Consider the following 20,590-nt stretch of genomic DNA (forward strand, 5'->3'; position numbering starts at 1 on the left):
GAACTTTAGAGTATGATTTGATTGCTGATGTTTTCTTGGATTTCTGCACTGACTGTCAGGCACCGCTTTTCTCTTGTTATCTCGTGTGCTCTGAGTCGGCAGACCAGTGATCTGCTCCTGACGCATTTGATGCACAGGGAGGATTTAAAAGGATGGTCACTGTAACTGCCTTTTACTTAGCATTTATCATGAATTTGCCATTTGCCATTTACAAGGTGTTATGCCAATTCTTTGTGGTTTATTATAGAAGCTGTTCGCAATTAGGTGCCAACAGGAAACAGCTCTCTTTCTCTCATTACTGGCCCCCTACGTCAAAGCTTCTTGTCCACCCGTTCACCCCAACCCACTTCCGGACTATAGCTCAGGCAGTTCTCATGGTTTTCATTCACCTGTAGGAAGGCTCACTAAACAAATAAACAGAAGAGTTGCATCTGAACGTCAAGATGACACAGGTTACAGCCGCTTCCTTCTCTAACTCAGCCCTGACCAGTGTGTCCTACATCTACTCCAGGTGTGAAGCTGCACAAACTGGTCTCTCACACCTTTTCCACCTCTCATCCCTCGTCTTGCTCCTTCCTTGGCCCCAGAAAGCCAAGGAGAAAGAGGAGCAAACTACAAAAAGTCCCTCCTGCAGTCACCTGAATTTGACATGGAGCCCTCAGGTAATGAGCATGCCCAGTCTCAGAGGCAGAGGAGTAGTGCTGAGCTCTCACCTGGGGAAGGAGCACCACAGCTGGCCTCTTGCAATCTGCCCCCTCCTCCTGTTCTCCACAGTGTAACCCCCAGTTTCCAACTGATGGCGTCTCATTTCCTTTGCAGGTGTTTGGTTTGGTTTGGTTTGGTTGCAGCATCCGCAACATGGTGGAGCCCTGGTCCCTTCCGCTCAGTCAGCTTGGTCCTCAGGAAGGCAAACATCACTGCAGAGTGATCTGGCTGCAGCCCTCCCTCCCTCTCTGCCTCTGCAGGCTGCCCCAGACCCTTCCCCACCTTCAGAACTCTCCTGGCAGAATACCAGTCTTAATGTTCACTCCAGGACATACGTGAGGTTTTCCAAGACCTCTTTCTCTATGTCCCATCACAACGCTGACAGCAGGAATGGGCCCCCACCAGGACAAAGAAGCCAGCCACTCCTCTGGCACTGCCCCAGTCTTTTCAGTGGTCTTCCTGGGGTGCCTCACTTGCGCCAGGTGTGGAAGCCTGTTGGGAGCACTCTGGAAAAACACCAAAGAGCTCTCCATTTGTATGGACTCCTTTCCATAAAACCCTTTCAAACTTATTTACATTTTTATAAGCTGAAAAATGGGTAGAGAGGTTGTTATTTATAGGATCTTTGAGTAAGACTAGCTTGGATGTGTCTGTTAATTGCTTTTAGAATGTGAGGGTGGGGCTGGCATTGTGGCACAGAGGGACAGCCTCCTGCAACAGCAACCCATATGAGCACCAGTGGGAGTCCCAGCTGCTCTGCTTCCAATCCAGCTCCCTGCTAATGCATCTGGAAAAGCAGCAGAAGATGGCCCAAGTGCTCAGGCCCCTGAAACCCACGTGGGAGACCCAGATGGAGTTCCAGGCTCCCAGCTTCAGTTTGGTCCAGTCCTAGTTCTTCTGAGCATTTGGGGAGTAAACCAACAGTCTGAAGATTCTAACTCTTCCTTTCAAATGAATGAGTAAATCGTTTTCTAAGAGAATATGAGGATATTTAGTCATTGTTCTGAGGTCTTAGATTTCAACCAAATTTGTTTTTGTCTCTTTTTTTTTTTTGTTTAACATTTTATTTCAGAGTAGTTTTAAATCTAGAAAGCAAACATTGTAAGGTAGTAATACAAAGAGTTCCTCTAATACCTCTCACCCCATTTACCCTTATTAACATTTCATACTACTATCTTTGTCACAATTAATGAACCATGCCCAACAATCCCTATTCTTAAGGCTGACATTCTATTAATATTCTGTTGTGTGTCTGTGACACGTGGAAAACCCAGATGCCCACTCCCCTTGCTTGCTCAGGTTCCAGCTTTCACTAACACGTATAGATATGCCTAAGGCTTGATAGCAGTATTTGCTATATGTGGCTGGTGGGAGGCAGCCCTCAACATCAAGATTCATCCTCCTCCCCTGCTGGCTCTCCCAGGAGCAACTTTCCACAGTGCCCACGACCACAAGTGGAAATCCCAGCTATGTCTACTCAACTGGGTGAGGCTTCCTCCGCAGTCATAAGAGGCTATGCCCAGATGAATTCTTTCACTAAAGAATGGCTCAGACTAAACCTGGCTCAGAGTGTGACAGCAAGAGCAACGCAGCCCACCTGACCCCCCCGACCCTGGGATCCAGGAGAGCACTGGCTTTGGCGTGTTCATTGTGGTCATTTGGGTAGTCAACCAGCAGATGGAAGATATCTCTCTCCCTCCCTCTCTTCCCCATCCTTCTCTCTCACTTTCTCTGACTCTGCCTTTTGATTAAATAAAAATTTACAAAAAGAAAAAAGAGAAAGAACAGGATATTGTGAAATGATGCAGTGTTTGCTATTACAAAGGGAAACTTCATCTTGTGCCCTACTTGGGTTTTTAAACTGAAGCATGTGAACCTGTGCACACTGGAATGAATATTCTATGATTTCTCTCAACATCCGACATCTCCTTCAGGACCTCAACCTGCCAAGAGCTGTTATTTAGATACACCCAGAGGTCATTGGAAAGAGGAATTCATTAATACAAATTTGAAAAGAATATGAACTCAAAGTTAACTCACTTCTTGTTGCAGGAACACAACTGTTACAAAACAAATCCCTCTCGAAAATGTAACCCATATTTTTAACTAGTTCCTTTTATCCTCTAGATAAATCCCAAATCCTTGACAGGCACCAAATATTAGAGTGAGAGACCTACTGAGCTCAAGCTTTAATTCCACTCAAACCCTTGAGTCACTAACTTACACATAGAGTGATTCTGAGTTGGCCCAGAGTCCTATGTACCCAACATCCTTGATGTAGAAAGTTGACACTGCCAACCCATCCAAATCAGACAGCTTATGATTCCATAATGGTGATGTGTTTAAACCACTCTTGTCATGCTGAGGAGCACCCCAAGAGATCACATGATACACATCCATAAGAATACCCAGAAGCAACCTAGTATCAGGGTGTTGGATACAGGCTCTACAGACAGGAGTTTGCATCCCAATTCCACCACCTTCTGGTTTTGTGAACTTGGGAAAGTTATATACCTGTCAGTGTCTCAGATCTTCTGTAAAATGAAGAAATTGTAGGTTGGGCTTTTGGTGCAGTAGGTAAGTTGCCACTTAGAATGCCCACATTCCAAATCAGAGTGACTAGGTTCAAGTCATGGTTCTGCTCCCCAACCTTAATCTCCCAGCAATGCACAGGCTGGGAGGCAGTAGTGATGGCTTCAGTGCTTGGGATGCTGCCACTAGGGTGAGAGACCCCGATTAAGTTCCTAGCTCCTACCTTCGGTCTGGCCTACTCCCAGCTGTTACACGCATTTAGGGAATGAATCAATGGATGGAATATCTGTCTCTCTTTGTCTCTTTCTCTCAGTTTCTCTGTCTTCTACAGAGATATAAATGATTAGATAGATGATTATAGATGGATAGATAACGATGGATAAAAAAATAATAGTACCTACTTATCTATTGCTGTATAACTATTTGCTCCCAAAACTTAGCAGCATAAGCCAATAGTTGCTGAGTTGGCAGTGCTTTAGCGGGGAAATTCTATCTCAGGGACTCTCCTGAGGCTGCAGTCAAGCTGTTGACCAGGGATGCACTCATCTGGTGCAAATAAAGATCTATCTCCATACACCCTCCTATGGTTTTTGGCAGGGGTTAGTTCCTTACTGACTATTGGATAGGAAGATGTAGTCTTTTGTAGTTTAAGCTTAGAAATGGCAATCCCTTCTTTCTATCTATGCTGTTGGTCACACATATGAACCCTATAGGTTTTCAGAAGCAACTGCCCAGGGTTGTGAAGACCAGGAGATGGGGATCACTGAGGGCCACCTTAAAGACTGGCTACATGGGGCCAGCACCATGGCTTACTTGGTTAATCCTCTGCCTGCAGCACCAGCATCCCATATGGGCACCAGGTTCTAGTCCCGGTTGTTCCTCTTCCAGTCCAGCTCTCTGCTGTGGCCTGGGAGGGCAGTGCGGGATGGCCCAAGTGCTTGGGCTCCTGTACCCACATGAGAGACCAGGAAGAAGCACCTGGCTCCTGGCTTCGGATTGGTGCAGTGCCAGCCGTGGCAGCCATTTGGGGAGCGAACCAACAGAATGAGGACCTTTCTCTCTGTCTCTCTCTCACTGTCTATAACTCTACCTGTCCAAAAAAAAAAGACTGGCTACTTTAGTTTGTAATAGGGCTATCCATGGAATTAGTGACTTAGTGTGTGTAGATGTCTTAGAATAGTACCCAGCATATCATAAGCACTCAGTGTTAGGTATTATTTTTATTTTTTAAGATGTATTTATTTAAAAGGCAGTTATAGAATAATAGGGAGAGAGTGGACTGGGGGAGGGGAGGAAGGGAGAAAGGGTGGAGAAAGAGAGAGGGGGGGGGGAGAGAGAGAGATCAATCTTCCATCCATTTGTTCACTCTCAAATGACCACAACAGCCGGGGATGGACCAGGTCAATACCAGGAGCCTGGCACTCCATCAGTGTATCCCAAGTAAGTGGCAGCAGCCCAACTACCTAACTACCTGAGCCATCTTCCACTATATTCCCATGTGCATTAGCAGGGAGCTGGATCAGAAGTGGAGCAGCCTGGACCCAAACTAGTATTCATATGGGATGCTGGCATCACAAGCAGTGGCTTAACATCACAACACTGACTTCAGTGTTATCATTTTTATGTTGGTTGTGTTGTTACAAGCACCTAGGGCTTAATTGCTTTTTAAGAAACAGAAGCATTGGCCAAATTTCCCAGAAATTAATCCTAAGCAGAGACCTCATTAACAGCTGGCTCTAACCAGTCTATATACAATATATGTATATGACATTGCATATGATTTTCTCTGCCAACTTACCACTCCCTTTCATGTTTGCTTTTAAAATAGATGTTTGCCAAGGAGCAAACTGAGCCACAAACCTTAAAACAAAGAAGCCTCCTCTCTCCTGATCACCTGGAAAATCATAGGTGCAAACATTAGAAGATCAAGAACAACTCTTTCAGAGTTTTCCTTCTGTCACAGAGCAAGAATTCTGAAAAGGGCATAGTACCATGGTTGGTTCAGGGGTACAGCGACGTCATTGAGACATCACCACTCTCTCTCTCCCTCCATCACCCTTGATGCATGGGGGAGGTGACAAGTCACAGCTCAATAGGGCATTATGGGACTAAGCACAACCCAGGGCAAAGGCAGGGGGAAAGGATTGAGGAGAAGAGGGAAGCAAGAGAATGTTCCTCCCTGTGTCTGTTTTGTTCAGTTTTTTGTTTGTTTGTTTGTTTGTTTGTTTTGTATTCAAGAGGAAAGTTTTTCCCAAAAGCAGTTGACCTTATTCATTTCATTAGCTAGAATTTAGCCTCAGGCCAACTGCTAGCTACAAGGGAGCCTGGAAAATATCATAAATTTTCTGAGACAGTGGCCTCAGCAGAGCCATTGTGGAAGAGTAGAGAAGGGAATGGCTGTTGTCAGCTTGGCTGCCATAGTAAAATATCATAGGCCAAATGGCTTAAACAACACATTTTTCACAGTTCTGGAGACTAGGAAGTTTAAGACCAAGGTGTCAGCTGACTTAGTTCCCTGAGAGAGTCCTCTTCCTGGCTGCTCCCTTCTCTTTGTATGCTCATATGGCCTTTCCTTGGATTGAGATCTCTCCCTGTCTCCCTCTCCTGATAAGGGCACTAATCCCATTGTGAAGGTTCTACCATCAAGACACCATCTAAACATAAAGTCCCAATGCCATCACATGGGAAGTTAGAGTTTCAACACATGAATTTGGGAAGCACATTCTATCTTTTGTCCTTTTTGATTTTCATCCATTTCATAAATACAGCTTTAGGAACATAGTAATTCTTTCCAGTGTACCCGCCCTGCCACCCACACTCCTACCCCTCTTCCTCTTCCCTCTGCTGTTCCCAGTCTTGTTTTTTTACTAAGATCTATTTTCATTTACCTTTAAAGGTAATGAGTCCTCATTAGACTCTCTCGTTTGAAGCCCTTTGCTATCATTCTTCTAAACCTGATCCAAAACTGGAATGTCTGTGAATCAAGTAATTCATCTGCATTGATTACATATTGTTTACCTGGCATCATCCAGACATAAGGGATGGCACATTACTTAATCGTGAAGATAGATTTTCTCCAAAAGTGCAAACATCTTAAAATATTTTAACCATTCTTTTGGCAATCCTCACTGAAATGCTTTATTTCCACATTTGCTCGGTAGTTTGTCTGAACACAGCTTAACATTCTCTGAATGACGGAGTTTCTATTATGGGCACAATTATTGCACTATGCACTGACATTCCAACAGTCCCCAGGGCTCTGTGTGCTCCAACAATGAATGCTCCAATCTCGCTCAACCTGCTGTGCAGTCTACACTACGTCCCAAAATAGCTGGGGCTCTTTGTGAAAATTCCTCCTCTCTTGAAGTCATCTTTGTTGGCTGCTGTCATCTCTCTCCTTGTAACTTCTGGTGTTAGTACCTGGTATTGATGCTACCTGCATAATTACTTTGGGTAACACTGAAGAACATCAAGAGAAACTACGAGGAGCCCCCAGCTTCCCCTCAGGAACTCATCAGTAAGGAAGGCTGCCAAACAGAGGTAGCTCAGAAGTACCCCTATGTTTAATTTTTTCTTTGCAGGTGAAAAATCCAGGGGGAAAAATGTTGAACCAGACCTTCACAAGGCTCTAAGAAGTTCAGAAGTTAAGCCACCGGGTTATTACTCTAAAAGCTGAGATAGGGCTAGGAAGAATCATAATATGACCAGTGCTACAGTTTGAATGTGTCCCCACAAAAGTTCATGGGTTGTAAATGTGATCTCCAAGAGAGAAGTGTTGGGAGGTATTGGGTCATGACTGGAACAGGAGGACTGTCCCTTCACAAATGGATTCAGCCATTCACGGATTAGTGAATGAATGGTTGTAGTATAAAATGAGCTCTCTCTGGCTCTCTTGCTCTGCCTCACCACGTGACACCCCTTGCCTTGTAATGAAACAGCAAGAAGGTCCTCACTGGGTGCCAGCCTCATGCTCATGGACTCCACAGCCTCCAGAACTATGAGCTACATAAATCTCTACCCTTTGTCAATTACCCTATTGTTGGGTCTTAGTCCACCCGTACAAGGATGGACTGGGTCCGAGGAAAGGTAAGCGCGCCACTCGCCCGTTCCCCAGCCTCCTGGTCCCGGAGACAATCAGACGCAGCGGGGAGCCAAGTCTAGCAAGGACTCAGTCACCTTTTGCATAATAGTACCTTTTATAACACAAAACTGCGGGAGTCATTGGGGCAGGGCTAAGGACCAACCAATCACTTAAAAAATCACCTTACGGGGGGATTTCTATAGGACTAGCCCTATGTCTATACACTTGTTACTAGTTTTGTTACCTCCCCTGATGTTGCGCAGCCAGTTAGTTTTAGTGGTAAACAACTTTGGATTCCGCCCATCTTACTTCCTCTGGGCGCCATCTTACTTGGCTCTGCGTGGCTTTGTTCCGGGCAGCTCGGGCGGGGGCACCCTGGAGCAGCTGCGCATGCGGAGCCCCCGGGCCTGGCCTGGCCTGGCCTGGCCGCGCTCATGCCCCACACCCTATCCGTGCTATTTGGTTCCAGCAACAGAAAATGGCCTTAGCTAACCAGAAAACCAGCTGTTTGGATGCAGGGAGGTGGGAGGAGTGGGCCTGTGGGGATCAGCAGTGCTGTGAGGCTCCTGGTGGCTGGAGGAGTTCAGGGCAGGGTGCCCCAGAGGACCTGGGTTTGTCCCCATCCTGTGGATGGGACTTTGAACCAGCACTAGGACATCTTGGACTTAGGGCATCTGGGGCTCAGTTCCATGTCTAGCAATTGCTTCCCACACTTGAAATGACCTCAAATGTTCTCAATATTCAAGTGCGACAGTAATATATGATGATGGAAATTTGATAACTTTTGAAATTACACCAAACTTTACAACCAACCTGCTGAGTCATCCTTTTCACCTTTAAGGTCTCACCTTTGAAAATTTCATTTTTTAAAGGCTTATGAGCCAGGTATTTTAGGCAAAACCCAGGTTAGAAATACTGGCCCAATCCATGTCTAGATTTAATTCCCCAGACTGCATCAAACAGCATCCTCCTTTGCCCATTGTCTAATTGATAATCCTGTCTCAGGAGCATGCCTGGTCAGCCGTGGCAAGCTTCTGTGTTCTTGGCTCTCCTGTGATAGAAACTCTGCCTCAAAATTAGAACCCACGTAGTTAATGCCATGAGTTCTCACTTGCAGTGTGAGAGCAGTCACCGCTCAGGCATTTGCTATCATCCAGGATAATTTACACAGCCAGAGCTGGAGCCATTATTCCCTATAAATCAAAGCAGAACTGTGTGGGGTCAAAGAGATCTTCCGACAGGGGTTAACTAAGGAAAGGCTAACCCACAGTTAACCAACTTACACTTCTGTTACAAAAATAATGGCATTCATAACCACATTCAGTCAATGCTTGTTACTCATAGATTCCACATTTGCAAATTCACCTCTTGACTAAAATTCATTTGTAACCTCCAAAATCATGACTCAGGGTACTTCCGTAGACATGTGCAGAGTGGTCAAAAGTTTGAGGCAACCAAACAAGGAAACACTCTGCCTTCTTGTTTCAGTTCTCAATCCATAACTAAGCGACTTCGTTATGGTCTAGTTAGTGCCACATTTTTTGTACTATTGTGTTTTTCCTTGGTGACTTTGCTATCTACATTGGACCCAGGTAGGGCAAATGTTTAGGCTTAATCATTACGATGCCACTTGGGATGCCTTCACCCTATATCAGATGCCTGGGGTCAGGTTCTATGTCTGCTGACGATTCTACCTTCCTGCTATTGCACACCCTGGGAGGAAGCAGGTGATGATTCAAGTACTTAGGTTCCTGCCACTCACATGGGACACCCAGATTGGGTTCTCTGCTCCTGGCTTTGGCCTAGCCAACTCACACGTGCTGTGGGCATTTCAGTAAAATAAATAAATAAATATTTTTAAAATAATAAAAAAATAAAATAATAATGTAGAAGTGGGCATTGTAGCACAGCATGTTAAGCTGCCACTTGGTATGCCTGCTTCCCATATCAAATGTCTGGGATTGAGTTGCAGGCTCTGTTTCTTACCCAGTTTCTTGCTAATGTGCACCCTAGGAGGTAGCAGATGATGGCTCAAGTACTTGAATCCCTTGCCACCCAGATGGGAAACCTGGATGAAAATCCTGGCTTCTAGTTTGGCCAGGATCAGCTGCAGCTGCTGTGGGCATTTGGGAAGTAAACAAGTAGGTGAAAAAATCTGTGTGTGTGTGTGTGTGTGTCTGCCTTTCAAATAAACTTTAAAAAATATTAAAAATTTTAAAATGGCCCCACAGGGCGAGTATTTGAATTAGTGGTAAAGCCACAATTTAGAACACCTATGTCCACATCAAAGTACCTATGTTCAATTCCTAGTTCTGGCCCCTAATTCTAGCATCCTGCTAAAGTATATACTGGGAGGCAATGGTGATGGCTCCCACAGTTAGGTTCCTGCCACACACTTGGGATAGTTGGACTTTCCCAGTTCCTGGCTTCAGCCCCCTGGCATTTGAGAAGTTAATCAATAGGTATGAACTCTCTTTCCATCTCTCTATCTCTACGCCTCTGAAATATATAATTTTTTAAAAAGTCTCTTATTTTAAAAAGATCAACTAAACTGGCCTCAAGAGGGTATAGAGAGAGAGATTAGAGAGTGCATACCAAAATAGTTAGATAGAAGGAATTAGTTCTAGCATTCCATAGCACAGTAGAGTAAATATGATCTATGACTATTTATTATATATTTCAAAATAACTAGAAGAGTTTGAAAGTTCTAAACACTTAGAAATGGTAAATGTTTGAGGAAATGGAAATGCTAATGACCCTGATATGGTCGTTATATACATTGTATGTATACATGTACCAAACAGTGTACTCCATACATATGTGTAAATTATGTTCCATTAAAACTTTTCAGTAATAAACTTTAAAAATTAAAAGAATACCCTCCAAATATCACACTAAAGTTTAGTACTACTAATCAAGAAAAAACAATGGCATTTATTATAAGATATACTTATTGAATAACTTTCATTCAGGCTTGAGTTATAGTGCTGCTGGCAATGACTTCAATGTTAGTAAATCAACAGTAAAGGTGTCTTTAAACAGAACCACACATAAAACAAGCTCATGCACTATTGACAGGAATGTAAACTAGCACAACTATTATGGAAGACAACAGAATGAAGATTCCTCAGAAATCTGAAAGTCGATCTACCATATGACACAACCATCCCACTCCTGGGAATTTACTCAAGTGACACGAAACCAGCATGAGTTATCTTTATCCCCATGTTTATAGCAGCTCAATTCACAATAGCTAAGGTATGGAATGAACCCAGATGTCCATCAACTGATGAATGAATAAAGAAAATGTGGTATATATACACTATGGAATACTACTCAGTCATAAAAAAGAATGGAATTCTATCTTTTGCAAAAAAATGTATGCAACTGAAGACCATTATGCTTAGTGAAATAAGCCAGTCCCAAAAAGACAAATATCATGTTTTCTCTGATATGTAGTAGTTAAAACCATGTATAAGAATGAAACTTACATCTGATGATTTGATTATTGTTTATAGCCCTTGTCTATATTCCTTTGAAATACTGGTCTTTATACTTTTTACTTGCTGGACATTATGGTTGGTGACACATTAAGCCTGTTATAAAGTAAACTGAAAATATGTTATTGCAAAAATTAAAGGGAAAAAAAGAAAGGAAGATGAGAGAATTAAGGGAGAGAGGGAGAAGTGTGGTTATCTCCTTAGAATTTTACCTATGAAATACATGAAATTATTCTACTTATTTTAATACAAATTTGAAACATTTTAAAAAGACAGTTATTTATAAACCAGTTGATGAAAATGTTGAGACCACAGACCGCCAAGAACCTTGCCCTATATTCCCCATAGGGCCAAGAATATGGCTGTTTGCAGAGATTTTCTAGAACAAAACAATTGGAAATCATGTGGATCACCTGTATGATGAATGGTATAATTAAAGTCAAATTGGATCAACACCAGGGCCAGCACTGTGGCGTAGTGTATAAAGCTGCTGTCTGTGACTCTGGTACTCCATATGGGCACTGGTTCTAGTCCCAGCTGCTCCACTTCCAATCCAGCTACCTGTCAATGGCTTAGGAAAACAGCAGAAGATGGCCCAAGTGTTTTGTCTTCCTGCCACCCAAGTGAGAGACCTGGAAAAAGCTTCTGGCTCTTGGCTTCAGCCTGTCCCAGCACTGGTCATTGCAGATGTCCAGGGAGGGAACCAGCAGATGGAAGATCTCTCTTTCTCTCCCTCTCTAACTCTTTCAAAATAAATAATCTTTTTCAAAAATTGGACCAAGACAAATAAGTAAAACTACTATACATAGGTACTTCAAAAAGCTCATGGAAAATGGAAATAAAAGATAAATTTATATTGGAACAAAAATATTTTGAAATCAATGCATATAAGTAGCCTTCAAAAGTTCATGGAAATTTGTACTATGAAAAAAATGATGCATGGATATCAACTATTTTGCAGCAAAATACTTATATTTTAACTCCATTTTCTATGAAATTTTTGAAGTAAATTCATATGATCATTAAAAACACTCACAATGTCTACCTCATTCCTGGACCTCTCTGAAGCCCAGGAGCCTTCTTAGACATACACAGGCCCTAACTCCCAAACATGTAAGGCCTATGAGAAGTTGTAGCAACAAGTTTGACTTCATCCCAGCTCCAGCCCCCTCCTACACAAATTCAGAACCATTCCTTTCTGCTTCTCTGGTAAAACTGACAAAATTTTATAAAGAGAGCCCTGGGTGTCACACATAATGAAGTAAGATTCTAATGTATCATTAACTGGAAGAAGATCAAGTTAAAGTTCTCTGTCTTCATAGGAAAGTCCTCAGAAAACTTTCTAAAGGCACAAATAAAGCTTACCTCATCAAAGGAGCTTGAGGGAACAATGGCTCCCATACCCCACCTTCCTAGGATCCTCCATGGTAGATGACAAACTCAACCAGAGACATAGAGGGGAAGGAGAGGGCAACATGGTTCATCCACCAAAACTAACCTAGAAACACTTGGAGAGATCAGCCCTCTGCAAATAAAACAGGTTCATGATTGTCATTGTCCACTTTAAAATTTATAGTCTCCTCCCTCGAGCCTTGGTCATTGTGCTAGATAATGACACAGTCTATCAATACTGTCTCTGCCCTGTCTCCTGTGTCTTCAACATCTCACAACTCCTTTGTGTTATCTAAATGCCCCCAAAGTTCTCAGGGTAAAGCCTAGCACTTAAGGCCATCTGAAGCTTAGTTCACATCCATAATTATATTATGTACCCCTGCCTCCCAACACACAACATTTTCTCCAACCCTGGTAGTCAGCTGCCTGTTTCCAAATGTCTCTACCCTGGGGTTAAACTGATCTGAGTTCAAATCACAACTCAGCCTCTTACTGGGCAACTTTGAGCAAGTAACCTCAATGACCTTGTTTTTTAAATAGGATTAATAAAAATGGACTGCCTCAGAGACATCATCTGATAGTTAAATGTTATGATTCATGGGAAGTACCTAACAGTACCTGGTATGTTAGAAACATTTAATAAATACTAGTTTAAAAAGTAAATATTGGAGCTGGTGCTGTTGCATAGTAGGCTAAGCTTCTGCCTGTCACACCTCCACCCCATATGGATGCCAGTGTGTGTCCTGGCTGCTCCTCTTCTGACCCAGCTCTCTGTTATGGCCTGGGAAAGCAGAAGAGGATGGCAGAAGTGCTGCACCCATGTGGGAGACCCAGAAGACCTGGCCCCTGGCTGCTGGCTTCAGATCAGCCAAGCTCTGGCCACTGTGGCCATTTGGGAAATAAATCAGAGGATGAAAGACATTCTCTCTGTCTTACCCTGTCTCTCTCTGTAACTCTACCTCTCAAAGAAATAAATAAAATCTTTTTTTAAAAAAAATGGAAATATTGTAGGGGCCAACATTGCGGTGTAACAAGTAAGGACATGGCAGGCACATAGGCATCCTGTTTCGGCACCGCTTAGAGTCCTAGTTGCTCCACTTCCAATACAGCTCCAGTTTATGTGCCTGGGAAAGCAGTGGAAGATAGACTAAATCCTTGGCTGCCTGCTACCTATGTGGGAGACCCAGAAGTTCCTGGCTCCTGGCTTCAGACCAGCCCAGCTCTGGCCATTGCAACCATTTAGGGAGTGACCTGTAGATGGAAGATCTCTGTTGGTCTGAGTCCTCCCTCTGTCTCTCTGTAACTCTGCCTTTCAAATAAATAAGTCTTCTTTAAAATTAAATATTGTAGAGTCCTACTTTCATGCTTTCTCCTCACCAGACTTCAAATATTGTCTTTCCTATAGTATCCATTCTCCTCCCAATTCCTAAAGTCTTTCTTTACAACCTTGACATTGAACTAAATCTCGCATTGTATAGACAAGGAAAAGAGGAAGGAAAATAACAGTTTAAAAGGAGAGACAAATTTAATAGGTCTTCTGTGGAAGGAAAACAAACAGGACGTTCTAGAGCATGGAGTGGTCAACATCTATAAAAGACCAGATAGCAAACTTTATGGCATTCAGCTTGCACAACTATTCAGTCCTGCCATTGAAATACACAAGCAACTATAAAACACATGTAAATGAACAGGCATGGTTGTATTCCAATAGAACTTTAGTTCCAAAACAGGCAGCAAAAACTTAACCAAAAAAAAAAAACCAGAAAACATAAAAAATAGTCCAATTGTCCAATTCAAAGAACTTGAATAGGCATTTTTCCCAAATAAGATATACAAATTATGAATAGTCAAATTTTTAAAAGCTCAACACCATTAATCATTAGTAAAATATAAATTAAAACCATGATAATATATTACTTCACACTGAATAGGATGGCTATTATCAAAAAATAAAAGGAAAAGAAAATAATAAGGATATAGAGAAATGAGAACCTTGTACATTGCTGGTGGAAATGTTAAATGGTGCAGCCATTGTGGAAAACTAGATGGGCATTCCTCAAAAAGTTGAACAGAATTATTATATGACCTAGAATTTCACTTCTGAATATATTCAAAAGAAATAAAAGCAGGGATTCAAATAGCTATTTATACACCAATGTTCATAACAGCATTATTTACAATAGCCAAAAGGTAGAAACAATCCAAGTACCCATCAATGAAAGAATGGATGAATGATGATGTACGCATACAACAGTATATTATTTAGCCTTAAAAAGGGAGAAAATTTTGACATATACAGCAACATACATGAACCTTAAAGACATTATGTAAAGTGAAATAAGCCAGTGACATAAGGACATAAGGACAAGTATTGTCTTTTTCCTTGTAGATAAAGTTCCTAGAGTAGTCAAATTTATAGATACAGAAAGAAAAATGGTGGTTTCTTGGGACTAAGTGTTGGAGAAGGGTTGGGAGCTAATATTTAATGGGTACAGAGCTTCAGTTGGAGAACATGAAAGTATTCTAGAGATGAGTGATAATGATGGTTACACAGCAATGTGCATGCACTTAATGCTACAAAATCTCCATGCCCTTAATAGTTAAAATAGTAAATTTTGTTACGTAAAAAATGTTTTGTTAGTAAAAATTGTTTAAACATCATAAAATCCTCAGGCAGCTGACCAGATTTGCCCACAAGCTGCAGAGTTTGAGTCCTGTCCTGAAGCTGGAATTTCATGTAATTGTAAAGAGGAAGCATCTGACATTTATAATAGGTTAAGGTATACAGCAGCCACATACTGTCCCAAAAACCCCAGTGGCTTAAAACTACAAAAGTGTATGCCCACTGAAGATTAGCAGGTCCACAGTACTCCATGTGTACAGTGACTTGAGATGCCACCATTTCTCCATGATGCTCAAGGCTCACTCTCAGAAAGAACAAGCAGAGTTATGGAACCACACAACAACCTTGAAGTTCTCCACCCATAACAGACATAACTTCCCCCTGTTCACAACCCAATGGCAATGACCAATTACTCAAATGAAAGGTAATAGAAAAAAATGATGATTCTTCAAAAACTACATGGAAACAATTGTATTATGAGAAACTACATATGGATTTCAAAAAAATTTGCACAAAAAAAGCTTACCTTTTAATAAATGTTCTCCAGTGTCCTCAAATAATTCTGTGAACCTAGAAAGAGAGAGAGTTTGGTTAAGAGGGAAATTAGAAGTCTCTATCAGACGGAATTCAATAAAAAATAAGAATGGGAATAAGAGAGGGAGGAGGAAGCTTGTAACTATAAAGCTGTATAGTTCTGCATACATTCCTACAGACTTACTTCTAAGAGTACAGTTTTAGAAACTTGCCATAGGACCCCAAATCCCATTAAGCTGGGTGGTAAAAAATGTCATCTTAAGTGCTAAAGTAATCATATTAATTGTGAAAGTGAATATAAAGATAAGATTAAGTGTTCAAATGATCATATAAATAGGATCAAGTGTCTGGTAATAATAATAGCTAGAATTAAAAAAGAGATAATGTTCCAACATGGGAAGCAGTGCACAGAGTAGACTCATAGAATGGCAAATATTCTAAATAACACTCTGACCTCAGAATCAGCCCTTAACGCATCCTGGTCTGGCTGAAAAGCCCATGAGAGCATTTCAGGTATGGAAAGCGAAGACACTATAGCAAAACCTGTTCTATATGAAGGATCTCTGTGAGTGAGACCCCAGTGGGAAGAAGGGGCCATCAAAGAAGAATGTACTTTTTTCTGGAGGAGAGAACTTCCACTTTGCTTATGGCCTTGTCTAAATACTGACAGAATTTGTGGATTCAAAAGGCTTCCATAGCCTAGGCAGCTCATGTGAAGAGCCTCGGGTGATCACTGACATCATACATAAGAGTGCTAACTGTTAAACTAACAACAGGAGTCACTGTGCACTAACTTCCCATGCAGAGCCTCTGTCCTTAATGAGTTGTATTATGAGAGTTAACTATAAAGCTTGTTCTCAAATAGTTTTTTTGTGTGTTTTCAAATTGTTGAAATCATTGTTTAGTGAAGAGTTTGTCTTCTGCATACAAAGTTAATTGAAAATGAATCTTAATAGAGAATGGGACTGGGAAGGAGAGTGGAAGGAGGAGGAAGGGTGGGATTGTGGGTGGGATGACAGGTGTGGTAGGAAGAATAACTATATTCCTAAAGTTGTACTTAAGAAATTTGTATTCATAAATAAAAGCTTTCTTTGGCGAAAATAAAAAAAAATTTAAATAACATAAAACCTAAAAAAAAGAAGTCTATATCAGAGAGTAGATATATTGCACAAAATGCTGGAAACCAAGATAAATTCAGGAATACACAAGCATCTGTCAATTAGGACCTGTTAGAATAGTTCTTCAATGGCCTGATAACATGTGTTCCATTTTAATAAAACTGATAAAAGATATTTTTAAATTATTAACTGTGTACCTATGAAAAAAACAGAAGCCCATTAAAATGCTTCAACCCAAATAAAAATAGAACAGACATAGGACTTCTATAGGTCACCATCCTCTGAGTAACTGGAAAGAAGACTGGTGCCTTGGCAATTCCAACACTGCTGTAATGCCAAACTCACCAGGTTAGAGACGTTGGAAACACCTGAGGGAAGCAGGAAACCAGTTGGAATAATACCCTAGCTATACTTTGCAAATTGGTACAAGCCCACACTTAGGCTAAATCTTACTAGCCTGGATATAAGACAAAATCTTTGAAATAAAAGTCTTAATTTTCAAAACATTTTTTTTAATTTTTAGTTAGTGTTGACTACATAAAGAAATTATGGTATATAAACAGTATAGAGTACTACTCAGCTATTTAAAAAAAGAAATCTTGTCTTTTGCAATAAGATGGACCCAACTGGAAACCATTGTAATTAGAGAAATAAGCCAATCCCAAAAAGACAGATACCATATGCTTTCCCTGATCCAGGTAACTAATAGAGTACCTAAAATATAATGTATTGGAGTGAAATGGACATTTTGCAAATCGATGATTGTTTACAGCCCTTGTCTCTTCCATTGAGGAACAGTGCTATTTGTTGGACTCTATTACTTAGTGTGGGGTTAACTTTACAATCATTAAGTAAACTGAAAACAGATCTTTGTAAAAATAGAGGGTGGGAATGGGAGTGGGAGGAGGAAGAAGGATCGGAGCATGGGCAGGAGAGGGGGGGGTATAACTATGTTCCTAAATCTGTATAGATGAAAGGCACGAAACTTGTATAACTTAAATAAAATGTAAAAAGACAAATTTTAGTTAAGCAAAATATTCAAACATATGAAAAGCCTTCAGTTCCTTACACCCTCTTCCTTCCAGGTCAGTCTTCTACCTTTCAAAACTGAAGTTTGTGCTACTGCTCTCGTAATACACATTAAAGCGCTTCCATAGCAGCCCCCAGCTCTCTGTCTTGGACACTTGCCCCACCTCGCCAAACTCCACTGAAGTTGTTTTCTCAAATGTCCAATGTCTCCTTGGGAGCAAAGCAATGTTAACCATAGCATTAATAGATCTCTGTGTATTACAATAAAGATATGAACTGTTTAACAACCTCCATTTTTTATAATCATCCATCAGATTCTCAACACCTTCTCATGAGGTCAGTTTTGTGAGGTCTCTTGGACCAGAAGCTACTGAGGCATCATCAACACATAGCTTTCTGTCCTGTTCTGAGAGGAGACTCCTTAAGGACAATCAAAGGCTGTTCTGTTTCTTTTTCTTAAAAAAAAAATTGACTTATTGTCATGTGAATCAGGATATATATGCAGATTCTTTCTCACTGGTGTTCTTAGCATGGAGGGCAAGGAACAGGCTGGGAGGTGGGATGGGCCTGAGAGTACACACAGGCAGAGATTCAGGCATGTTGGTGCAGGGCCTCCACAACATAGCTTACTGTGTGGGCCTTGAAATGCCTACACAAAATCGGCCCCTCCATAACTTTTCTTTTAACCCCCCTCTGTAATCTCAAATTTCTCACTGCACCTTCCCTACTTGTCTCTTTTCCTCTCGCGTGTGCAGTGTCCTCCCTCCTATCTAACCCTGCCCAGTGTTAAATTGAAAATAACTTTCCCCGTGACCTTCCTCCAAAAGCCCTATAATCAAAAGGAGTTCCATCACTGAAAGTAGCAAGAAGTTTGCTTTGTATCCAAGAGCTGGGAAAGTACAATTTCTTCTCTCCTGACAGGTACCCATGTAAGGGGAGGCCAGTCCTGCTAGCTCAAATAACACATCGAGTTCCTCTTAAACCCAGCATGGAAGAGAGGAAAAGGCATCCTTGCTTTACCTTTGGCTACGTGGAATGCAGGTACTGCAAAAAGTCACCATGATTGGCTTGTTCCATAGCAAACAAATATAGGTTTCAAGGTACGGATCTGGCTCCCCTGGAAGAATCAACTTAAATCATGACTGCACTCTTTTTCCTGTAAGTGGCCTCAAGTATTCTGCAAAAATGGTTCATGTTCCCCAGAAAACCCCACAAAATCAGGCAACTAAAGAGGTTCAAATCTTTGTGCTCACTTTAAGAACACCAGGGAAACTGTCCAAGGCCCTCAAGGGTATACACATCTGAAAAGCCACCAGATAGCTGAAAGATGTCACGTTCCTGAAGCAATGTGTACCATTCTATTGGTCGTTACAGCAGTGGAGATGGTAGGTGCACCCAGGCCAAGCAGTAGGGGTGGACACAGGGTCAGTGGCCCAAAAAGAGTGCTGAGTTTCTGTTGTACCTGCTTACAAACGCAGAGAGGGATGCTGAGCTGAAGGGTCTGGGTGTAGATTCTCTGGTCCCTGAACATACCCAGGTACCCAAAGACACCAAGGGGCACTGTCAACCCTACAGAGCCCATGGTTGAATTAGCCCACACATAAGTTCCCCAGGCCACATCGAGGTGATCCTCACTGGAAAGAAACACATTGTTCCTAAACCAGAAGAGGAGGTGACACAGGAGAAAAAGATACCCAAGAAGAAATGAAAGAAGCAAAAACTTATGGCTCGGGAATAAATTCAGCATAACATAAATGCAAATGAAAAGAAAAGCAATCATGACTACTACACTTCTCTGGGCCACAGGACGAGCCTGCTGGTCATTAGTCACCTTGCTTGTCCCTAGCTCAAAAGTCAGATAATGTATTGCTCTGGAAATGTCGCCTGGGCTTTTTAACATTTGAGTTTGTGCTGAACCGCACTTTGAAGTGGCAGTGCTTAGTGGAATGAAAGGATAAAAAAGATTTTTTATTTCCTGCAGAGAGAGAAGAGTGCAATTATCTCAGCAGGCTGCTCCTTCCTTCTGTTCCTCCCCTTTCCTCTGTCATCCAAGATGGGTAACAATAGAGACTCAATTTGCAAAATGCAGCTAAAGGCTGAACTGATAGCAACATTTTCAATGGAAGGGGACACAGAAAGCGCTGTTGCCTTGATTCACAATGTCTGTTCCCAAAGAATGACAGCTCCATCACACAAATACACGTGGAAGCATCATCACGCTTACAAATATTAGGCATTTTAAGACAAGAGGGAATTAAGTATTTGCGAGAGAACTGGCCATCCCAGGTGTCAGTGCCTTAGAGTGGTGGGTGCACAGGAAAGGCTCTTGGCTACGACAGCCTGCCACTGCCCCTGCTCACAACACTGCCAGAGTCAGGCGGGCACCATGGCCACAGCAGTGATCCACCCAGCCTCCTCCTGTGAACCGAGGCTCTTTAGAAAGGAGGAAGCTGGGTCAGGGGGAGCCCTGAGCCAATTCCCTGGAGAAGACAAGCGACTCCTTTTTCTCCCAGGGAGACCCCCCCCCCCCCCCCGGAAAGCTCAGTGGGGGGTCTGGGTGGATCTTACAGAGCCGGAAGTGATCATCAGTGGTGGAAACATTGATTTCACCAAGACAGCAAGGTCATTTCTGAGGTGCTACTGAATTGCTTGTTTATGGACTGTAATTAGAGCATGATTTTAACTCTAAAGAGTGGTTTGTACAGGAAATGGATGTTTCTATTCAAATTTGTTTCTTTTTAATCCTGTTAATGACGAAATGCTTTCAATCGTCATAATTTCTTTTCTTAGATGGCAATGGAGACAGCTTTTTTCACTTTCATAATCATTTGTTTCATACATTCTAAATACATGGTTTTTAAAAGCTGTTTGGATCCATATTACTTTCAATTTGGGGAGGCATCCTTTATGAGACAATATTTAACTACTGTTATTTTGAAGAATTATGATGCTACCTACATTTAAAAATAAAGGAGATTCTTCAATTACTTAACCAGGAAAAATAGTAAGAATCTGTGCAATGGCTTTTGAGGCCCTTGGTTAATTTTACCCATTTACAGGCATACCTGTTATATTA

The 20,590-nt window shown here is 41.8% G+C and overlaps 1 pseudogene; it reads left to right on the forward strand.

Annotated features, from left to right (window-relative positions):
• Positions 1-443: 443 nt before the first annotated feature.
• On the forward strand, positions 444-19,252 carry LOC133762094 (large ribosomal subunit protein uL22-like; annotated as a pseudogene).
• Positions 19,253-20,590: the final 1,338 nt, after the last annotated feature.

Source organism: Lepus europaeus, chromosome 6 (assembly GCF_033115175.1).
Source record: "Lepus europaeus isolate LE1 chromosome 6, mLepTim1.pri, whole genome shotgun sequence".
NCBI lineage: Eukaryota > Metazoa > Chordata > Mammalia > Lagomorpha > Leporidae > Lepus > Lepus europaeus.